This window comes from Thalassophryne amazonica, chromosome 23 (genome assembly GCF_902500255.1).
Source record: "Thalassophryne amazonica chromosome 23, fThaAma1.1, whole genome shotgun sequence".
NCBI classification, from domain to species: domain Eukaryota; kingdom Metazoa; phylum Chordata; class Actinopteri; order Batrachoidiformes; family Batrachoididae; genus Thalassophryne; species Thalassophryne amazonica.
This window is the reverse complement of record NC_047125.1, coordinates 26,130,281-26,152,165: the sequence shown is the minus strand read 5'-3', so window position 1 is coordinate 26,152,165 and position 21,885 is coordinate 26,130,281. Positions and strand designations below refer to the sequence as shown.

At 40.8% G+C, this 21,885-nt stretch overlaps 1 protein-coding gene, 1 long non-coding RNA gene and 1 other non-coding gene across 5 annotated transcripts in view; 2 read left to right on the top strand and 1 right to left on the bottom strand.

Moving 5' to 3' along the window:
- The window catches only part of LOC117505355 (neurexin-1-beta-like), a 513,547-nt gene that overhangs the window by 118,622 nt on the left and 373,040 nt on the right, over positions 1-21,885 (bottom strand). The window lies entirely within an intron of this gene.
- LOC117505567 lies at positions 11,643-11,761 on the top strand. Its single transcript, XR_004559150.1, has one exon. It is a non-coding gene; the product is annotated as a U8 small nucleolar RNA (small nucleolar RNA).
- The window catches only part of LOC117505359, a 308,495-nt gene continuing 303,642 nt past the window's right edge, over positions 17,033-21,885 (top strand). The window contains exon 1 of the long non-coding RNA XR_004559080.1: positions 17,033-17,091. This is a non-coding gene — a long non-coding RNA (uncharacterized LOC117505359). The remainder of the gene's footprint in view (positions 17,092-21,885) is intronic.

Below are 21,885 nucleotides of genomic sequence, written 5' to 3'. Positions count from 1 at the left end.
CTAAACCATAACTAGGACTAGTACACCCTTGGACTGGTGGACCTAGCGCTAGTGGACCCTAGGACAAGTGGGAAGTTCCCTGATCCAACAGTTTGAACCCACCGCTGGCCTCACTTCCCTTCCACTTGGTCTCTTGTACAGGGTAAGAAGCACACAGAGTATCAAAAGTGAAAATAAAAAAGAAAAACAGTTTGCAAACATAAATATACAATATAAATACCAGACATACTGATAAATAGTGGTTTACTGGCTACTACTGTTCGTCTCATTCCTGACCCTTGTCTTCCTGTTACTCCTCCTCCCCCTTATGTGTCATCAAATTTGAACACTGAGCTAATACTAGCTATGACATATACTCAACAAAAATATGAACGCAACACTTTTGGTTTTGCTCCCATTTTGTATGAGATGAACTCAAAGATCTAAAACTTTTTCCACATACACAATATCACCATTTCCCTCAAATATTGTTCACAAACCAGTCGAAATCTGTGATAGTGAGCACTTCTCCTTTGCTGAGATAATCCATCCCACCTCACAGGTGTGCCATATCAAGATGCTGATTAGACACCATGATTAGTGCACAGGTGTGCCTTAGACTGTCCACAATAAAAGGCCACTCTGAAAGGTGCAGTTTTGTTTTATTGGGGGGGATACCAGTCAGTATCTGGTGTGACCACCATTTGCCTCATGCAGTGCAACACATCTCCTTTGCATCATCCGTGAAGAGAACACCTCTCCAACGTGCCAAACGCCAACAAATGTGAGCATTTGCCCACTCAAGTCGGTTACGACGATGAACTGGAGTCAGGTCGAGACCCCGATGAGGACGACGAGCATGCAGATGACCTTCCCTGAGATGGTTTCTGACAGTTTGTGCAGAAATTCTTTGGTTATGCAAACCGATTGTTCCAGCAGCTGTCCTAGTGGCTGGTCTCAGATGATCTTGGAGGTGAACATGCTGGATGTGGAGGTCCTGGGCTGGTGTGGTTACACGTGGTCTGCGGTTGTGAGGCTGGTTGGATGTACTGCCAAATTCTCTGAAACGCCTTTGGAGATGGCTTATGATAGAGAAATGAACATTCAATACACGAGCAACAGCTCTGGTTGACATTCCTGCTGTCAGCATGCCAATTGCACGCTCCCTCAAATCTTGCGACATCTGTGGCATTGTGCTGTGTGATAACACTGCACCTTTCAGAGTGGCCTTTTATTGTGGGCAGTCTAAGGCACACCTGTGCACTAATCATGGTGTCTAATCAGCATCTTGATATGGCACACCTGTGAGGTGGGATGGATTATCTCAGCAAAGGACAAGTGCTCACTATCACAGATTTAGACTGGTTTGTGAACAATATTTGAGAGAAATGGTGATATTGTGTATGTGGAAAAAGTTTTAGATCTTTGAGTTCATGTCATACAAAATGGGAGCAAGACCAAAAGTGTTGCGTTCATATTTTTGTTGAGTGTATGTTAGCTTGTTGAAAAGGTGAAAAAATAGCACATAGTTTATGATATATCTTAGCTAAAAAAAAAAAAAGCAATTTAGTAGTAGTTTTTGTCAATGCTTATCCCTGGTTTGTGTAGCAGGAAGTAGACAACAACTCCCGCTGGACAGGACACCGGTCCATCACAGGATACTTATCGCCAGCTAAGCCCTGTACCCATTTATATTTGGGTTGAATTTGACAATGTGGATTCAGGATCTTATCCATGGATATAGGAAGCATAGCCAGAAATTAGAACAAGGTCTACATGATAGAAAGTCCAAATCCTCTCCACTAGGCTAGTTGTATTGCACCGCTAATATAGCTAATATCTGCTCATTATATATTGCTGCAACTTCAAAATATTAACTTGCTGAAAAGATGCAATATTATTAAAAAAATAACCCACAAATAACAGTGTCACATGTTTTTTTGGAAATTGTTAGCTAACTTTTCCTGTTAGCTTATTGAAAAAAAAAATGTAGCTGTAAATGAAGCACTGTTTGTACAAAATAAAGTAGTGGAGACACTGTATTTCCATAAGGAAGAAAGAACTCAAACAAGGGGGAAAGTACTTGTATATCACGGAAGCTAATGAACTATGCTAGCAATAAAAAAAAAAAAGTTTGGCAAAAATCAAGGTGTATATATATATATATATATATATATATATATATATATATATATATATATATATATATATATATATGTATGTGTGTGTGTGTGTGTGTGTGTGTGTGTGTACGGCGGACACACAGAGGATTTATGAGGTCGTGTTATTGGTTATTTACAGGTGCTCTGCTCTATTTACTGTCCATAACCGTTGGCCTTGTTTAGCGCTACTGGGGCAGAACCACTTACTGTACTGTCAAAGTGTGTGTGCCAGTTTTTTTGTGTTCACCCATCCGCTTTACAGCTACAAAACTACCGCCCTATAAATCCATGGTGATTTAATGTGAGCCCCCGTTTACCCTCAGTGTACGTCAACCACGTAACCGCGCTTCTCTGAGGCACTGTTGAGACAAAATTAAAAAACAGCCTAAACTATACTTTCTGGCTATTTTACAAAAGACTCTCTGCTTTCACCAAATACATTCTGTCTGGCTTCAAAAGCACACTGGTCAACAAAATTATTTCTTCAAAAGAGTGTTTCCGCCCATGTCCCCGCATTTCTGATGTCAGCGTTTTGTCCCCGATAGTCACTTCCTCAACCCTCACCTTCATATAGGTGCAATAGATGGACAAGCAAAGATAGAAATGGTGGAAATAAGCAGAAAGTAAAGAGTTGAAGTTGGTGGTAGCCATCATGTGAGCAAACCGTGATATATCGAATTATCAAATTGCTGTATTGTTCCAAATACAAGATGTTCCGTACATCCTTCCAGCAAACTTTTGTCTCTTTAAACTTAAAAAGTGCAAAAGTCTAAAATTTTGAACTTTTATACATGAATACTTGGAGGTTAAAGATCAGAGTTCTCAAGCAAATCTCAAGCAGCCAAGAAGTATCATGTGAGACTGCAATGTTAAAAGTTGATGAGCACAAAAAGATTATATTAAAAAATGTGAATTGTCAGAAAAGCTTATAAAAAGCAGTAGTTAGCACTGGTGAAATGACACACTTCTGATGGCTGAGTCCAGTAAGTCACTGAAATTCTGGATCTTAGTCTTGATCCAGGATAATCACAAACCGTGACACTTCAGTTCCTCACTCAGCTTCTCAGGTCCTACAATGAAGGTACCCACTTAGCATGCAGCTGACTTCGAAATTATCTCTGTCTCAGATCAAATTATCTCTAAGAACCAATAACTGATTTCTTTTGTCTTTGAATATATTAAACTTATTTGGAAACAGAATACATGCCCACATTCCCATTGAAAAATCTAAGCAGACATCAGCCAATCAGGCAGGCAGCCCTTCATCAGACAACGCACCACAGCATTCCCTCTTTAAAAAAAAAAAAGGACTTCATCAGCGGCGGAGAGAGGATGGATGGTGTGACGGAGTGCAGGAGAGAGACGATGAAGAGGGAGATGATTGGCACAAGTAAGAATAATTGCTTTCTTTACTACTATTCTGTCCATTCAACAGCAAAAAAAAGTTCTCAAATTGAAGACATTCAGGCTCTCGATATTTATCTCAAAAGGTGCATGTAACATTCAAAAGAATGTTTAAGGGTTGGGTGTTACTAGGGTTCAATCCTTCAAGATCAGCAAGATGTGGGTCCAAATCCTTGATTAATACTACTACTACTACTACTACTACTACCACCTACTACGACTAAGACTGGATAATAGAAAATTTATCCATCTTAAATTTGGAGTGGCAACATATGGTGACACCCCAAGATATTTGCTGAATTCAAGTCCACTGAATTCGCCAACTATTAGAGAACCTGTGATAAAACCCAAATCAGCATCCTTGGGGATCAGTCAAAGGTATTTAAATCACGAGGTGGACATAGACCATCTGTAAACAGGCACTGTGTGAAGTGGGAGCTGAATTTTGTGAAAACTGGTGTTCCTCAGGGATGTGTTCTGGGTCCTACAGTCTTTAATGCTTGCATGGACTGGATAATGAGTATGCTTGTAGAAACCAGCAGGTTAAGTGCCTTTGTTGGTGAGGAAATGCTTCTTGACCTCAGCTTTGTGGATGATGCAGTGATCTTTGTGGAATTAATGGATACCCTGATTGCAGAAATTGAGATGCACACAGCGGAATCAGAGTGTCTAGCTTTCTTGTTAACTTGCCATAAAACCTATAAGTTAAGCCCCTTTTTCGAAATAGCATGGCGCCAAGTTCCAATGTTTTAAGAGAACCAAGAAGAAGTTTCCAAACAGCACATTAGCACGTGGAAAATTTACTTTTGTTTTCCCCAACAGTCACATCAAACTAACCACCAAATGCGGATCCACTGACAGCCCGTAGTGTAGTGGATTAGAGAGCCGTGCATAGGTCAGATGCAGAGGTACCAAAAGCAAATAATACGTATGATGCTCATGCTGAAAGCAGAGTCATCTTCAAATGTAGGGTGTTAGACAAGTGACACCGTCTTTTGAAATAATAATACAAAGAACAACAGCGAAAAGTACACAAAGAAAAGTATTTGATAAAGAACAGATAAACTGGGGAAGATAGTTCTATAGTTAGGATGTAAAAATCAGTTTAAATTTCCCTCGTCTGTGACCATTGGGGCTGTATTTTAAATTTACAAAACATTTGCTACTTCTGACAAGGTTGTGTATTTGCTGTCATTTAAAGCAGTATATCTCCAAAGAAAATGAACAGATTTCTGTCAAATTTGGTGGAGAGATACATTGTAGGTAAAGGAAGAGTTGGTTAAAATTTGATGAAGATCTGCTGTCTGACTTATGCTCCACCCCTTTACCTATTCATGGGTTGGCAGGTGACATGTGGAGTCGCCCCATTTGAGCTTCAACTCTTCAGAAAACCTATGGTTGATGTCATGGAAGGTTTGTCCAGTATTTTTCCAATCTTTGGTTGCTAATGAAGGGTCAGGGGAACAACATCTACTGTATATATGTTGAAGTACCCATAAGCAGAAGACTATCTTTGGATAGGTGCCTTCATATGGGGGTTTTCCAAAGACTACTTAGGAAGGCATTCACGGATGAAGTCTGTTCTAGGTTTTCCTCAATCTACCCTCAATTTCAGACAAAGTCAAATAGGAAGGGAAGGTTACTTTGAGCACAAGGTCAAACAAACCACAGCGATCAAAAACCAGAAATGGAACAAACACAAAGTCATGATGGTACGTTGCTCCTGCCTCAAACAGGCAGCGGACAGCAAACTTTACTCCGCTTTTTAATTGCATTGGCACTGGCAGATGCCTGTGTCTCTTTCTCAGTTTTTTTTAATTAGAGACCAGAAGGAAAGGCAGAATTGCTTCTTCCTGAATTTCTCCTAATGTGCCTTCTCCTTTTGTTCCCATGTCCCATCTCGTCTCTTCTGTCCCAGCGTTTGTCTCCGATTCTGCCTGCACTTGCATTTTTTTCATGCAACAGCCAACAGAAACTCACACAAAGACTTGAAACACTTAAAAAGGGCTTGTGGGAGTGAACACGTTTCCCACAGTAGAAACGTATGAGGCAGGTGACTCATTAGGCCCCTCCCACTTGAGTAAAGTACTGGTGGAGGACACTGTCCATCTGCCCAAACATTTCCAATGTTGCATGAGTTCCAATTTAAATTATCACAGCCACAGAAGCCTATAACCCATTCAGAGTTGTCATGGGTTTCTTGGTGGCTTTCCTCACCAGTCACCCGAGCAAAGTATTGGTGGGAAATATAATGCAAAGCATCATCCATCCATTTTCAACATTGCATAATCACAACCACGGAAGTCTATAACTCATTGAGTTGTCATAGGTTTCTTGGAGGCTTCCCTCACCAGTCACCTGAGCAAAGTATTGGTGGGAAATATAGTGCAAAGCATCATCCATCCATTTTCAACATTGCATAATGACAACCACAGAAGTTTATAACTCATTCAGAGTTGTCATGGGTTTCTTGGTGGCTTCCCTCACCAGTCACCTGAGCAAAGTATTGGTGGGGAATATAGTGCAAAGCACCATCCATCCACCCATCCATCTTCAACGTTGCATACAGAAGCCTATAACTCATTCAGAGTTGTCACGGGTTTGTTGGTGGCTTCCCTCACCAGTCACCTGAGCAAAGTATTGGTGGGGAATATAGTGCAAAGCACCATCCATCCATCCATTCATCCTCAGCATTGTATTTTCACAACCACAGAAGCCTATAACTCATTCAGAGTTGTCATGGGTGTCTTAGTGGCTTCCCTCACCAGTCACCTGAGCAAAGTACAGGCAGGGTGTAGTCAGGTGTGTGTTTGTTTATGTCTGTAGAGATCCGCTTAATACTGACAGAGACGTCCAATAACAACAAGAAGTGCTTTGCTCCGAGCCTGCCCAATGACATTACACAGCCGGATATCCCGTGACATTAAAAATCAATATTGCACTGATTAATATTATTTTTCTAGCAAGTGAAAAGGTGACCCCCAACCATCTAAAGATGGAACATCGGCTGTAAAACCCCAGAGTACCCCAAAGTCTTAACGGAGACATGAAGGCACTGGCATCGCCCAACACCTCTGTCTGGCAACAATCAAAATTTATATCAACAGCCTCGCTGGTGTTACTCTCTTCTTGAAAAGCTTCCGTCTCGGGAGCTGTCTGTTTTCTTCTCTCCGCACCGTAAACATTAAATAATAATGAAAAAACACCACCTTGGGTATAAAAATAGAGTCTTTGCTGAGATAACTGCTTTTCATATCTCACCTTTGGCAGATAAATACTTTTTTCTGTCAAAAACCGGCTTTTATGTCGAGCCAGTGAAGGGTTGTAGGTCACAAATCCCATCTGTGTTTGAATTGGAATTTTAATCCTTTAGGGGGTCTCGGTTTGTTTGTGCGTAACAGAAGCGGTGCTTTGTAATAATGGATTTGTTGTGTCAATATGCATCATACAATTCATTTTGCTTAACTAATGACGGCGCATGCGAGGGCACGCGCATGTTCCTATGTTCCTTGATGGCAGCGATAACGCGTGGCGGAGATTGATTACAGAGTCTGCCGGTTGCAGATGCTTTATTGAGATTTGTTTACATCTCGACGCCTCGTTGTTTAATATTCGGCTCTTCTGTTCCGTCTGCTAAGGTGGCGAATATTAGCAAAGTGGCAGGTCAGGAGAAGCAGGGAAAAGAAAACGCTGTCAGGAATCTGTCTGCGCAGGAGATGGAGGAGCGACTGTATGCAAATGTGGACGGCCGCGAGGACGCCGACACATACGGGGAAGATTGTTTGGGCCCCCGACCTGAAATGAGACACTCCAAGAATGTTGAAGGGGTCAGGCAGACTATCTTTAAGGTAAGATTCACGTGCTAGGTTGTGTCCGCGCTAGACGCATGTGCTGCTGTTGCACATTTTGGTGTTCTGTTAAGATGTGCTTTGGGCTCCTCGTAGCAGAAATCGACAGTTACGTGTGTCGAGATGAGCTCCCCCTGCCGAGTTCTGGTCCCTGTCGCACTTCACTTTCATTCACTGAATATATGATTCTTGACAAAGTTAGCTTATATTGACGGGCAAATTAATGTATAAATAGTTCATCTGAACGTAGTAATGTGTAAAATGTACTCATGATTAAAAGATAAGTATTCTTAACCCGGAGACTTTTTTTTATTATTGCGATAATCGTTCATCACAATAACCCTTGCTGTTGGTATTGGCCCATAGGACAAACTCTACGGCAAAAATATTAGTTTTAGTCAACAATAAAATGTACTGTTGTGATTCCAGAATTTTTAAGTTACGATGGCCAAGATAATCACGACAGAAAAAATTTATATCATCCCACGCCTACTATACAGATTGGTAAAATACAGCGTACTGCATTTTGTTAAAACAATTACATTTTGTTGCTAAACTTGACGTGTGAGGTGTTCAAGCGCACGTGCAGTAGAACTCATCTCGATGGGACACATGGAAATTATTTAATAAATGCAAGCTCCTAAAGTCGTATAAGATACATACACACTGTGTCCGTCGCAGAAAGAAATGCGCAGTTGCGCGGTAAAGAGAGGCAGGTAAACTCAATTGGGGGAGGTGTTAAAATTGCGTGGTTTTTGATCTTTGAGGAACTTCCGAATTAGATCGCGCCAAAATAATGCACCAAATACAGAGAGAGAAAAAAGTGGTAGCTGGAGTTCCTTCTGCGTGTAAGTGATACCCATCTGATTCTCCCAAAGTACGTAACCACTGGCTTGACAAAAACTGATCCCAGTGGGACCCAAAGATCCTCCAAAGAGACATCTAGTTGTTACCTAGTTTGCGCTCAAGTCTCACAACCATCGAGTAAGACAGGAAGCACCAGGACCTGAAACACTTGGACCTTCGTTCTACAAGATCACCAATCAGATGCGCAAAGTGCAGATAACTGTGCCAAATGATTCCACAAACATGGCGCTTTGAGTCACCCTGGTGAAAGCTGGTGCAACTCTGCAAGGTGATGACAAGCATGACATAAAAGCTTCCCCTCCTCACAGATTACCCAGATGCCTCAGATCTGGTGCCATCCAGCAAGTGTCTTGACAGTGTCTCTGTGGGGGTGTGCGTGTGAGCGTGTTTTCTGTTCAGCTAGTGTGTCAGAGATAGTGTCAAGTAAAACAGCAAGATATCAGAAGATTGCGTGTAAGTAAGTGCACCAGTGTAATCTTTTATGCGTCGTACGCGCTCCGCGGTGACACATGCATACACGAGCCGTGTTCCGAGTGAGTGTCACATTAAAGGGACTTCTCCTCTTATCTTTTTTTGAGGATTAGAGTGCATAAGCTAAGCCCGAGGGCACTGATTCACCTATATCAAAGCTCACCGGACCCCAGTGCTGAGCTCTCCATTAGAGATCCACTTAGATCTAACAACAGAATGCAATCTGGGGTATTGACCTCAGAACAATCGTGGAGTTGACTGATTTCCAGGAGTATTCTCATCCTTCTAGATCAAGCATTTGGTCAACGGCAGAGCAACCACAATAACCAGGCCTAGAGACTATCCTCAAAATCCACCTGTACATGGGAAACCTTAATCTGCGTGTCCTCATTACCTACCCTTTTAATTTACAAGATGACTGGATTAGGGCAGCACGATGGTGTAAGCAATTAGGGTTTGATTTGGTCCAGTACCGAAATCAGTACAAAACAGAACCCTGTGATGGACTGGTGTCTTGTCCGGGGGAGTAGTAGACCTGTACCAATGGGCTTCAGGGCTTATATAGGGTGTCTTTCCAGCATGCGTTATAGGTATCTACTCCTCCTCAGTTCTTGGTCAAATCCAAAAATACAGAATGTGACTCAAGTGGTACATTAGCAGCATGAATATTTCAAACTGGTTTTAATTCCTGACATGAAACAAAAGGTATTTTACCGCATCCCTCATTATCCTCTACTTTTTAAATATATATGTGTATACACAATGATGGGCACAGTTCAGCTAATCCGATAACAGATAATTATCAAAGCTAATGTTTTTGCTAGCGGATTAGCTTGTCAGATAAGTTTTATCAGACCAATTATCTTCTGATAAATTTAGTTCCAATAACTTTCAGTCCAATAACTTTTTTTTTGCTGGTAAAGTGAGCAAAGTTTAAAGGTCAAAAACATTTGTAAACTCTGAAATCAAACATTTTAGTCCGTCTGTTGTGTGTTTGTAGCAGACTGGCTGCCTGTTGCTTTCTGATGACGTCATCATCAAGTGCAAAATGGGATTGTCCGGTTGATACAGGGAGCATTGTGGGTAGTGTAGTTCAGGTTCACTTTGGCCGTTACCGTGAGTGAGTCCGCTTGACACAAAAACAAAACGGACTAATTTTAACATTATTTTATTTTATTTCTTTGTGGCTGTAATTTAATCACCAAAAGTCGGTGGGGGAGAGGAGCTCTCACAGAGCAGCTGTGTACAGAGGGACTTTTCTTCACATTTAGACACTGTTTTGGATTAAAAAAAGGACGCTTTATGTGGATTATTTATTCAGATGAATCCCACTGAAACTAACAGGTAAGAATTTATGTTTACTACGTGTATTTTACTCTGCCAATCAATGCATTAATGGATGTATTTCGGTGGTTTACTCCGCAGGGTTCAAAGCGTGTGAAAAAAGCGGCAGCTTTTTAATTATATTATATTATATATGGAGCAATCTCCCAAAGTGATCTCAACATTTGCACCATTTGGAGGTTTTTGGCGCTAAGCTAACGCTGACTTGAAGCCAGGCCAAGGGCAAAACCAGGATGCGCTGATTTGCGTTTAGATAACCTTTAGGCCTGTTGTCGACTTGCAGCATAACACTTTCCTTTTCTTTGAAAACTAAGATAAAGATGTTGAGGTGAAAAATGTTGCCTTTAAATCCCCAGAAAGAAGTTATGTTCTTGTGAAGCTGTCGAGGCCAAAAACGGAGACTGACAAAATAGATAAATCCACTCTCGTCAACGCCGCGGCATCCCGCCCAATTAATATTTTAGTATAGTTGTGAAATGTGGGTTTGCTGCGCATTTAACAGCTTTCAGACTATCTTGATTTAGACCATGTCTTGTTGGAGTTGGATTTTTATGATAAATCTGTCAGTGCTTTACTCTGAAAACTAAGAATACTTTGTACCAGCCTGAAATCAACTGCTGTGAGGGTGTTGACAGTATTTTCAACAACACTACTGCAATTCAAGTACATATTTACCTCCATCAAGGATGTTACGTTTTTTTCTGCAAGTTTGTCTAACTTCCAGTTTCCAATTAAATTATGTAAATGGATAAAACTTGGGCCAAGAAGGGGCCATTAAATTTGGTGCAGATCTGGATATTTAATCTTTGATTCTGAATGTCCTGATCTGCTTTCTGCCTTCATCCTTTCATCACAGTGCCTTTAATGCTGATTGTATGTTGAAGGCAATCAGCAATTTCAGCAAGTAGAGTCAAAAGCAAGCAATCAGGAAGAAAACCATGATCAGGATGGAATATCAGGATCAGAGATGAGTGATCAGGATGCGATATCAGGATCAAAGATGAGTGACCAAGAACAAAATGAATGGATCAAAGGTGACTGATCAGGATCAGATTTTAGGATCAAATATGAGTTAACAAGATGGAAAACTGATTAAATTTGACTTCAGTATATGTATATGTTCAGTACATGATTTCAGGATCAATGCTCAGGATCAAAGATTAAGAAACTGAGTGATCGGGATCAAATTTCAGGATCAAATATGAGTTTACAAGATCAAAGCTTTTGATCAAAAGTGACTTCAGTATATGATTTCAGGATCAATGCTCAATGCTCAGGATCAAAGGTTTCGATAATCTGTGACTGATCAGGATGAGTTTTCAGGATAAATTTAAGTTAACAAGATCAAAGACTAATCAAATGTGACTGTTCAGTATCTGATTTTAGAATCAGTGCTCAGTGATCAGAAGCAAAGGTTTAGATCAGTGAGTTATCAGGATCACATGTTAGGATCAAAGATGAGTTAACAGGGTTTAACAGGTTAAAGGTTTGGAACAGAAATGAATGATTAAGACCAAATTTTATGATCAAAGTTGAGGGATAAGAATCACAGATTCAAGATTTGAATTAATCACTAAAGTATATCTTTTCATGTTACTCCAGCAATGGAGTTGCACAACATTCTGAATGGAGACATATGAAATATGATTTGTGGAGCCTGAAACATTCCACAACACCCATTCTGATACTTTCAACTTTTATTTATTTATTTATTTTTTGCAAAAAGGATTATGTTATCTTAAAGCTCAAGAACAAATTTCAGGATGATAAACAAGTAAACATGAAGAAGAACTGGGATCAAAATGAATTATCATGATCACATATCAGGATTGATGTTCATGGTCCAGGATCTAAGCTCTCTGACCAGGATCAGAGATGAGTGAACAGAATCAAAAGACTATCAAAGACTGGACCAAAGATTGGACCAAATGCCACCAAAGTTGATCAAAGTTAAATCAACAGGATTAATGCTTATGCAGTGCTCAGGATCAAAGCTCAGTGATTGTATTCCAATTTCAAGGTCAAGTAAATCTGACTAAAAAGTTGTGATCAAAGATGAATGGTCTTGGGACTAAATATCAGGATCAAACTTCAGGGGTTAAAATCAAAGCTCAGTGACCAGGACCAAAGATGAGTAATCAGGATCAAAGTTCTGTGAGTAAATTAAAAAGCTTTGAAGAAGAAATCTATGGCCGAACCCTCTGACAATGAAAAAGAAATAAATAACAAGCAAATGTCGATAGAGACAATGCAAACAGAGGACTGTTGGACTTTGATGGATTTATCCTCTCCGAGTACCACGCTAGTTAATTTACACTCAAATTTCTGCACGGGAGGATAATAAAACATTGACGGATGACAATCGTGAGGGTAATGAGACACATGCACAAGAAAATACACTTTTGAGGCCAGCTACTTTGCAGAGATATTCAAGTCCAGGCTGAGTGGCCATCAACGAGGATGCTTTTTATTTTTTTATTTTTGCTCTCTGTATTGTGATTCTACAGGAAGTGTGGGTTTAGTGATAAATGAAGAGCCACCTGGGAGATATGAGACGCAACGGGAGCCATTCTGGTGCTATTATTCTCAATAAAACGGCGGGTCAGCGTGCACCCCCCCTCCCCCTTGTTCTCTTTCCCCTCTTCCATTGCTGAATGGAGCTGGGCAAACATCATTAGCTTAGACACAAAAATGAGGCCACAGCGCCCTGAGAGGAATGCAATGATGTGCCTCTTAGAATGACGCTAACAATAAATAAGAGGCTCCAATAGCGTTGGATTTGCGTGTTGAGTGAGAGCTTTGTGCTTGCCTGTGTGAAATACAAAGTGATGTGTTTGAGGGAGATTTCGCCAGAGGTTAGTGATATTTCTCAGGAGCGTTTTGAGTGCGCGTGCCCCGTTAGACGGCTGGCTGCAGGTGGGCTACGATAAGACTGTGGCGGTAATTATGCCTACTTTCGTCTTATGCTAAACCGCATCTATCACCAATTCCTGATACTTATTCCGCTCAACGTTCCAGAAGACGAAAATTAATTTTGATGTGCAAATTGGGTCTTGGAAAGTTAATGGGAAAACCACATCAAAATACTACATCAGAAATTGGTGTAGGATGAATTTTGGCTGAGATATGGATCTATTTTTAATTATCCCTTTATCCTTGACTACTATGTCATAATGGGCATTATGACATCACATGTGATGCAACAGTGACCAGTAGTTTGAAAGTTACATGTATCTTGATCATTTTATTTCATACTTTGCTTTTATGCTTTTTTCTTTTATGGCATCACAAAGCTCTACAGATATGATGTCAGAAAGGACATATAGTCAACAAAAATCAGGCGTGCTACAACCAACCCAGTCTCACGACAGTTTGTGATGGCATTACGAAAAGTACATTAATCTATTGGTTTGTGATAGAGGTGGGCGATACCGGGAATTTTGGTATTGATCCGATACCAAGTAAATACAGGCCCAGTATCGCCAATATCGATACTGATACTGATACTTTTTCATATTTAAGCTTCATAGATCCAAAGGATCCAAAAGACCTAGGACAGAATTTCGCCAAACATTGTACGTGACAGCAAAATACTTTATTATCACAATCAACATTTTTGTTTAAAAAAATATCACACAACACAACTTAAAACAAAATGTCCTGAGGTAGAGGGCTGACAAACCACAATACAAGGGTGCGCTGCTCCGTGTTGTGTGACATAGCGCAGTGCTGCTCTTACAGACAGAGAGTAGACTTTGATGAATCTGCGTGTGCAGCAGTCAGTGCGTGTGGGAGAGAAAAAAAGCTTGAGTATTGTTCTTTTTACCAAAGGATCGTTCAATATCAATACTAGCGTTGGTATCGATATTATCGATATTAGGATCAATCCGCCCACCTCTAGTTTGTGACAGGGCCATGAAAATCTGGTGCTTTTCGTGACGGGGGATGAAAAAAAAAGGGTGACACTGTCTAGCTAAAACACATCATTCAGTAGGTTGTTAGGATTCAATGCCAACCATTGACCCAAGGCAATGACTGAACTTCTTTGGCAGTAGAATCCTTGGGTACTTCTAGATTGATTTCATGTCAACCACGTAGTTTCTCAGAGAGACTCATGTGAGTACTGAGAGAATGCCAGCTACACATTCTGGCTCTGTGGCGCATTTCTCTGGGCATGAACCAGCAGGCAGATGGCTCAATTTTGAGGACCTCATCAAATGGTAAAATCCAAAGGGAAGGCCACGTTTCAACTGGCCGGGGCAGATAAATGGCAACTATTAAGACGTGGGGATGGGGATGGACTGGTTGCCTGTCTAGGTGGTTCCATAGTGTGGTGGATGTGGATTTGTGACATCACATATGCATTTGATATCACAGAGACCTTTAGGTCAAAGTCTAAAATCCCATCCAGGTAGGACTTGAAGACACTTGCAACAGCACAGTGGGCCAAAAAAACAAAAACATGAGTGAGTGGTGATACGTACTTTGAATACAGAGGAAACAGCTAATTAGCAAAACTAGCTTTTTTTTTATTAGCCAAATAGGAGGTGGTTTCGCTTTCAGAACCATTGACGGAATAATTAGCTTCCACTAAATTTACTTAACTCACTTCAAGTCAGATAATATATTTTCTGAATAAACTTTAATGATGAAAAATGTTTGGAAACCGTAAAATCATACATTTGAGTCTGTTGGAGCTCAGAGCATCAGGAGGAGGTCAAGCGAGAGTAAAAGCATCAATTGGATTATAAAAATTATTTTGAATCGTTTGTATTATGTATTGTTTGTTCTTAATATTTATTCATTTACTTTTTGTACTGTGAATAAACTGTGTATGGATTGTAAGTTACTGCTTATTTCCATTTGTTCATCTATTTATCCACATGCTAAAATAATTTGGGGAACTTTCATGTTTGTGCTTTAACTTTTAGCTCTTTTGGTCTGTTCTTCAGGGTTTTAGAGCCAACGACAAGGCTAAATTCGTGCAATAAAACTAAGCGGTTAGCAGTTAGCCGTTAGCGGTATCTTCAGCTAAATGTTTTAGTGGTCTCCTTTTCAGTTAGCGAATTAGCAGTTATCTAAGCTAACTTTTAGGTAGTCTGTGCCCACCACTGTTCAAAACACATGGCAATTCTTTATAATTTCCTTTAAAAAATGTATTTGAGTGACACTTGACCGTATTAGCTGAAGGGATAGCTGCACGTTATTACCAAGAGCCTTCAGCTTCTTTGTTTCTGAGTGTTGCTGAAGCCCGTTTCATCCCCTACATGTCAGCCGTGAATTGTTTTTCCTCTCCACATCGTCTGTTCTACTCTGGCTGGTGATTGGAGTCCTGACCTGACGTCTTGCGGATGGTCTCTATCTCACACTGGCCTCTGACAGCCAATAATGAAACTATTGGAGGTCTTCATCTGGGAAGACTTTTCCTTTGCTGTTTCCTTAACCTGACCTCATTGAGGGGAAAAAAAAAGTTTCATCTTCTTCCTTCATTTTTGAATCATTGTAGCCTGACATTCCGTTTCCGTCCATCAGACTCGTGGACACTTAACTGCACGCTCACCGGTGGAATGGTCCACCTTGGTAAAGTGTTGGCTATCAATGGACTGGACAAATGATGGAGTGTGCTATCAGCACAGAACAAGGTGCACTATAGCCCTCTACAAGTTGCTTTCAGGTGTCTCCAGCTTGTTGTTGACACACTGTACTCTCATAAAAACTACAACTTTGGAAAACTCCCCGAGTACCCAATCACCTGGTTGGGTAAACCCCATTCAGGCTAATTTATACACACGTCTAGGATAGTTTTTCTTACGAGTAATATCAGAGAATATCATTTTACATCTTCAAAGCAAACCTTTAGATAAATAAATAAACTTTGCATACTGTTTATGAGCTTGTCGTTTGTGGTATCAGGAGTAGTGGAATAGGTTATTTGCAGTATAATTTTTTGCGTGCACGCAGCAGTGGCCTTGGTAACCTCAACCACAATCATGCGTGTGAGGATAGGACTATGCAATGCCTGACAAAAACCTGCAGGCTAACTGTGTAAAACATCCTCAGCTAACAAAACACTAAGCTTTAAATATTCCAAACACAGCTAAATCACTACGAACAAGGAACTAACAAAGACAGATTAGATGTGCCATTAAAAGATAAAGAAGTAAGTTCTACATTGGCCCTGTGGGCTATTGATCTGGTGCCTCAAATAGAATAGTCAACGGGAACCTTCGACCAAACCTGGGAGGTTCATCAGACCGGCATAGGTTACCTTCCCAACCAAGGCTGGCATCCATTTATTGCTGGGTGAACTAGGACAATGCCAATGAAGTGTCTTGTCAGTCAGACAGGATGCATGACAGGGAACTGAACCAAGGTCTGCATATTTACAGTCCAACTCCTATCCAGCTGAGCTAGCCTGAAGCCAGTTGGTGCCGATGCTTATCCATAGATTTTGTCACGTAAAATGGGTGAGACTCTATAACTCATCCTGGGCAGGACACCAGTCCATCAAAGGTTACTTCCTCAACCAAAGTTTGTACCCATTTACAGCTTCGTTGACTGGGACAATGCTAATGAACCATCTTGTCCAAGGACATAGACAAGTAGAATGTCTGGGCACTGAAACCGGGGTAGACATATTTGTTGGGCACTAACTACCCAATTGAGGTACCTTGGGGTCAAATGGTGCCAACCCCCCTGGATGATACACCACTCACCACAGGTCACTTCCTCTGTGAAAGTTGGTACCCATTTTAGAGCTTCGTTGACTGGGACAATGCTAATGAACCATCTTGTCCAAGGACATAGACAAGTAGTGTGTCCAGGCACTGAACCCGGGGTAGACATATTTGTTGTGCACTAACTACCCAATTGAGTTACCCTGGGGTCAGATGGTGCCAACCCAATTGAGTTACCCTGGGGTCATATGGTGCCAACTCCCCCTGGATGGTACACCACTCCATCACAGGTCACTTCCTCAGCCAAAGTTGGTACCCATTTACAGCTGGGTGGACCGGGTCAGTGCCGATAAATTATCTTGCTCAAGGACACAAAAAGGTAGCGTGAGCATGAGCTGAACCCATGTCTACATATTGGTAGTCCGTTTATCTCTACAAATTAAATGTAAGTACACGTTTAATATTGCTTGACAAAATAGTCTGGGGGGGGGGGGGCGCTCTAGTGGTGCAGCCCGTTTTCTTGGCAACGCTTTGGCTCCAGCTCCAACTCCAGCCGTGAACACGCTGAGCTCTGATGTTTTGTCTTACGTAATGAGCCCTCTCCACTATTCAAATGCAATTATCTTTTGGCAGCCGCCAAATACATATTCAAGCCCGTGGCCACTCGTGACGATACTCAGGACTCCTCTCTGTCGCCTGCTGTCCCAACTTTTTGAGACTGAACAAGAAAGGAAGAGGAGGAGGAGAAAGAGAGAGGATGAGGAAAGACTGGCGTTGAGAAGGGATGGTAGATGACAGAAAGGGAGGCAGGAGTTTCTGGGAGGTTGTGATAATGATTAGAGTTAATTCCGAATCCGGGTGTGAGAGCCGGAGATTAGCCCGCTAACAGGGCGATGCAGTCCAGAGATTTTCTGCTCTGAATGTCTCTCAGGGAGAGCCGAGACGCCGGGACGGGTCATAGAGCCGAGAGGAAGGAAGCAGCGGCAGGTTTAATTAGGGAAGTGTTTGGGAAAAATGTGCATTTTCAGGTCAACGGATACACCGCGGGAGGCAGACTGGGCAAACGAATGACTGAAAGAGTCAAGTTTAGACGTCAGCGGCTGAATGTTTGCGATGCCGATGCCTGGTCTAGAAACCCTAATGAGTCATTTTTGAGAAGGCAACATCCAGGACGTCTTAGTGACTGAAAAAACGCAAATAAATCGAATGAGTCACGCTTCAATTAGCATTAGCTTGTTGGATTATTGCTAGCAGGGTCGTAGCCAGGACTTCCTGGGATGGTTTTCCACTGGCCACTAGATGTCGCCATCTCAGTTCTCTATGCGTTCTAAAACACAAAATACTTCTCTGAAGCAATTAGTTCATTCATTCATAGAAAAGCTCAACCTCAGGAACTGGTTCATTCGGTGTTTCGAGAGTTTCAAAATGATGATTTCATTTCATGTTTTGGAGCAATCCTAAAGAGTGATTCTTTCTCCTCACGGTTAATAAATGAGGGGAAAAGTGACACCTTTTCAAAGGATTTGTTCAGTTTTTCCATCATTTCAAAACACCGACTCCTTTCAAGAAGCAGTTGTTTCATTTAGTGTTTTGAGCATTTTGAAATACTGAATCAAATTCTCCTTTTCCGGAGCAGTCACAATTTTAATGCTTAGATCCTAATTACTGATCCCTGATCCTTACTGCTAAACTTTGATCCTGATCACTGACCTTTGACCCCGTTTAGTAATCTTTGGTTGCGTTTTCGACTTCCGACCCTTATCTCTGATCTTTTATACCACACTGTTGTGTAGATCCACTAGATTTCTAATGGTTCCAGTACCCCTGTTTCCGGTGTAGCAGATCCATGTTGTGTGGAACTACTTTCAGGTCATGTGACATGTCAAAGGTCATTTCTGTTCGGCACGTAATATGAATTTGTCATCTGCTCACAAAATAAAACATTTTAAAGATGAATAAGCTTGTTTAACATATCATAACATAACATATGATCCTTCCGCCATCTCCAACTCACTGGCTCCGCTCACATTGCTCCCCAGACTCGAGATGTTATGTTTATTAAATACAGACTTTGACCTTTATCCTCATTACGTTTTGATCAAAAACACTGAACTTCGATCCTGATTATTTAACTTTCATCCTGATCACTGAACTTTGTCCCTGTTCCTGACTTTTGAATGCCATGCCTGACCTTTGATCGATTGCTGCTCTTTGATCATAATCAACAAACTTGGCTCCTGATTTGTTCTAGATCACTGCTATTTCATTCATGGAATGTTGACCATGAATTGATGATTATGTTACTGATTTCTGAGCATAATTTCTTATCTTTGATACAGAACTTGACCATTAATCCTGATTAATGCACTTTGATCATAATGTCTGAACTTTGATTGTGATTGTTGAACTTTGACCATATTTGCAAATATTGGATCATGTTCTTGACCTTTGAGTCTAATCTTGAGCTTTGATAGTGATTCTGACCTTTGATCCCGATTACTGCTCTTTGATCGTAATCACTGAACTTTGATTGTGAATGTTGAACTTTGACCATATTTGCAAATATTGAATCATATTTTTAACTTTTGAGCCCAATCTTTAATCTTTAATATTGATCCTGACTTTTCAGACAGATTACTACTCTGATCATAATCACTGAACTTTGATCCTGATCACAGAACATTGATCAGGACTGTGACTGTGAATACTGAGCTTTCATCCCAATCCTAACATTGGATAGTAACTACTGTCCTTTAAACCTAAAAGTAAGTGCCTTCGGCCGCTCCCCTTTTTTCCCCCATGTGAGGTCATGTTGAATTGGCAATAGTTTTAATGTCGGATGCCCCTCCTAACGCAACTCCACATTTTATGGAGAAATGTGGCGGGGGGGGGGGGGGGGGGGTGAACAGGGAACCTTCTGCACTGAACCCAAGTGCATTAACCCCAAAAATTTGTCCTGATCGCTGATCTTTGATCCCAATCACTGATTCCTGATTTGACTCACTGAACTTTGATATTGTAGTGTTAAAATTAGTGTTAAAGTGAAATAAACCATTTTCACTGGATCAGAAAACAAGATACAATGAATTCTTCACTGAGCCATGGTCCATCCACCAGGGTTTATGCAAAATCTTTCCAAAAACAACCAACCAACCAACCAACCAACCAACCAACCAACCAACCAACCAACCAACCAACCAACCAACCAACCAACCAACATCCTCAGCATAGGTAAAACATGATTTTTTAAAGGAATACTTCCTGTTACTAAAACCTAGTTTTACAATACTTTTGTGAAAAATTGCATAACAATTTAGTGAATAATTTGGGCGGCTCTTTGAAAAAGGACATCAAAAAGAGTGAAAAACCCATTACAAGTTAATACGTTTTTGGCCTTGCTTGCAGTACGCACACTTTAATAGGCGCCGTTTTGGTAATTAGCACAGAATAAGAGTTAATGCTGACTTTCAAATATAATTTTCAAAAACCTTACCTTTGGGCATCACCTTGATTTATGACCTTCACCATCGTGCTGGAGGGCAAAACTCTCCGTCCTCCAGCCCCATCTGTTTATCTCCATCCAGCTCCATCCCTCGCTCATCCTTTCTGCTTATTGTCCCAGATCTGTGCTTAAATGCAGCTCTTTCATCTTTGTTTTTATCTGTCAGATCTCCTGCTCCGTGCAACTTCTCAAAATATAAAGTAAGAATCTCCCAAATCAGGGCAGATCAATGGATAAGGACTGGCAGGCCTAGCTAATGGAATGCAGTTCGTGCCCTAGATTAGGATGTTTTCTCTGTTGCTTGGCTTTACTCTAAGCACCAGGAAGTCATGAAAAATGCTGGTGAGATCGGAAAGAGTCAGACTCCAGGCTGGATAGACAAGCAGATGGACACAGATGGATTTGGAAAAACGAGCAGTCTTTTAATATTGACTATTACCACATCCAACAGCATTGCCAAAGTATTGTTTTTGTCTGATTCAATAATGCTACACAGCATGTTCATAAACGTCCATTCAGATGCCATTAAAACAAGCTAAATATGCTGAACACCAAACTAGAAGGACATCCAGAGGAGGTCTAACATTCCTCCATTTTAGTCTTGGATCTTTTTCTACTTTATTGGGAGGGTTCTTTTGGGTTGTCTCTTCTTTAAATGCTTTTGATCCTGAACTCCAATCTTTCACTGATCTTTGGTCATGATAGAGAATCTTTGATCTGGATTACGGCACTTTGAACTTCATGTGCTTTGAACCAGATAACTGATCTTTGTTCATGATAGAGAATCTTTGATCTGGATTGTGATACTTTGAACTTCATGTGCTTTGAACCAGATAACCAATCTTTGGTCATGATAGAGAATCTTTGATCTGGATTGTGACACTTTGATCTTAATGTGCTCTGAACCAGATCACTCATCTTTGGTCATGATAGAGAATCTTTGATCTGGATTGTGGCACTTTGAACTTCATGTGCTTTGAACCAGATCACTGATCTTTGGTCATGATAGAGAATCTTTAATCTGGATTGCGGCACTTTGAACTTCATGTGCTTTGAACCAGATAACTGATCTTTGGTCATGATAGAGAATCTTTGATCTGGATTGTGACACTTTGATCTTCATGTGCTTTAAACCAGATCACTGATCTCTGGTCATGATAGAGAATCTTTGATCTGGATTGCAGCACTTTGAACTTCATGTGCTTTGAACCAGATCACTGATCTTTGGTCATGATAGAGAATCTTTGATCTGGATTGGGGCACTTTGATCGTAATGTGCTTTTAATCAGATCAGTGATGTTTGGTCATGATAGAGAATCTTTGATCTGGATTGTGACACTTTGATCTTAATGTGCTTTGAACCAGATCACTGATCTTTGGTCATGATAGAGAATCTTTTATCTGGATTGTGGCACTTTGAACTTCATGTGCTTTGAACCAAATCACTGATCTTTGGTCATGATAGAAAATCTTTGATCTGGATTACGGCACATTGATCGTAATGTACTTTTAATCAGATCAGTGATGTTTGGTCATGATAGAGAATCTTTGATCTGAATTGTGACACTTTGATCTTAATGTGCTTTGAACCAGATCACTGATCTTTGGTCATGATAGAGAATCTTTGATCT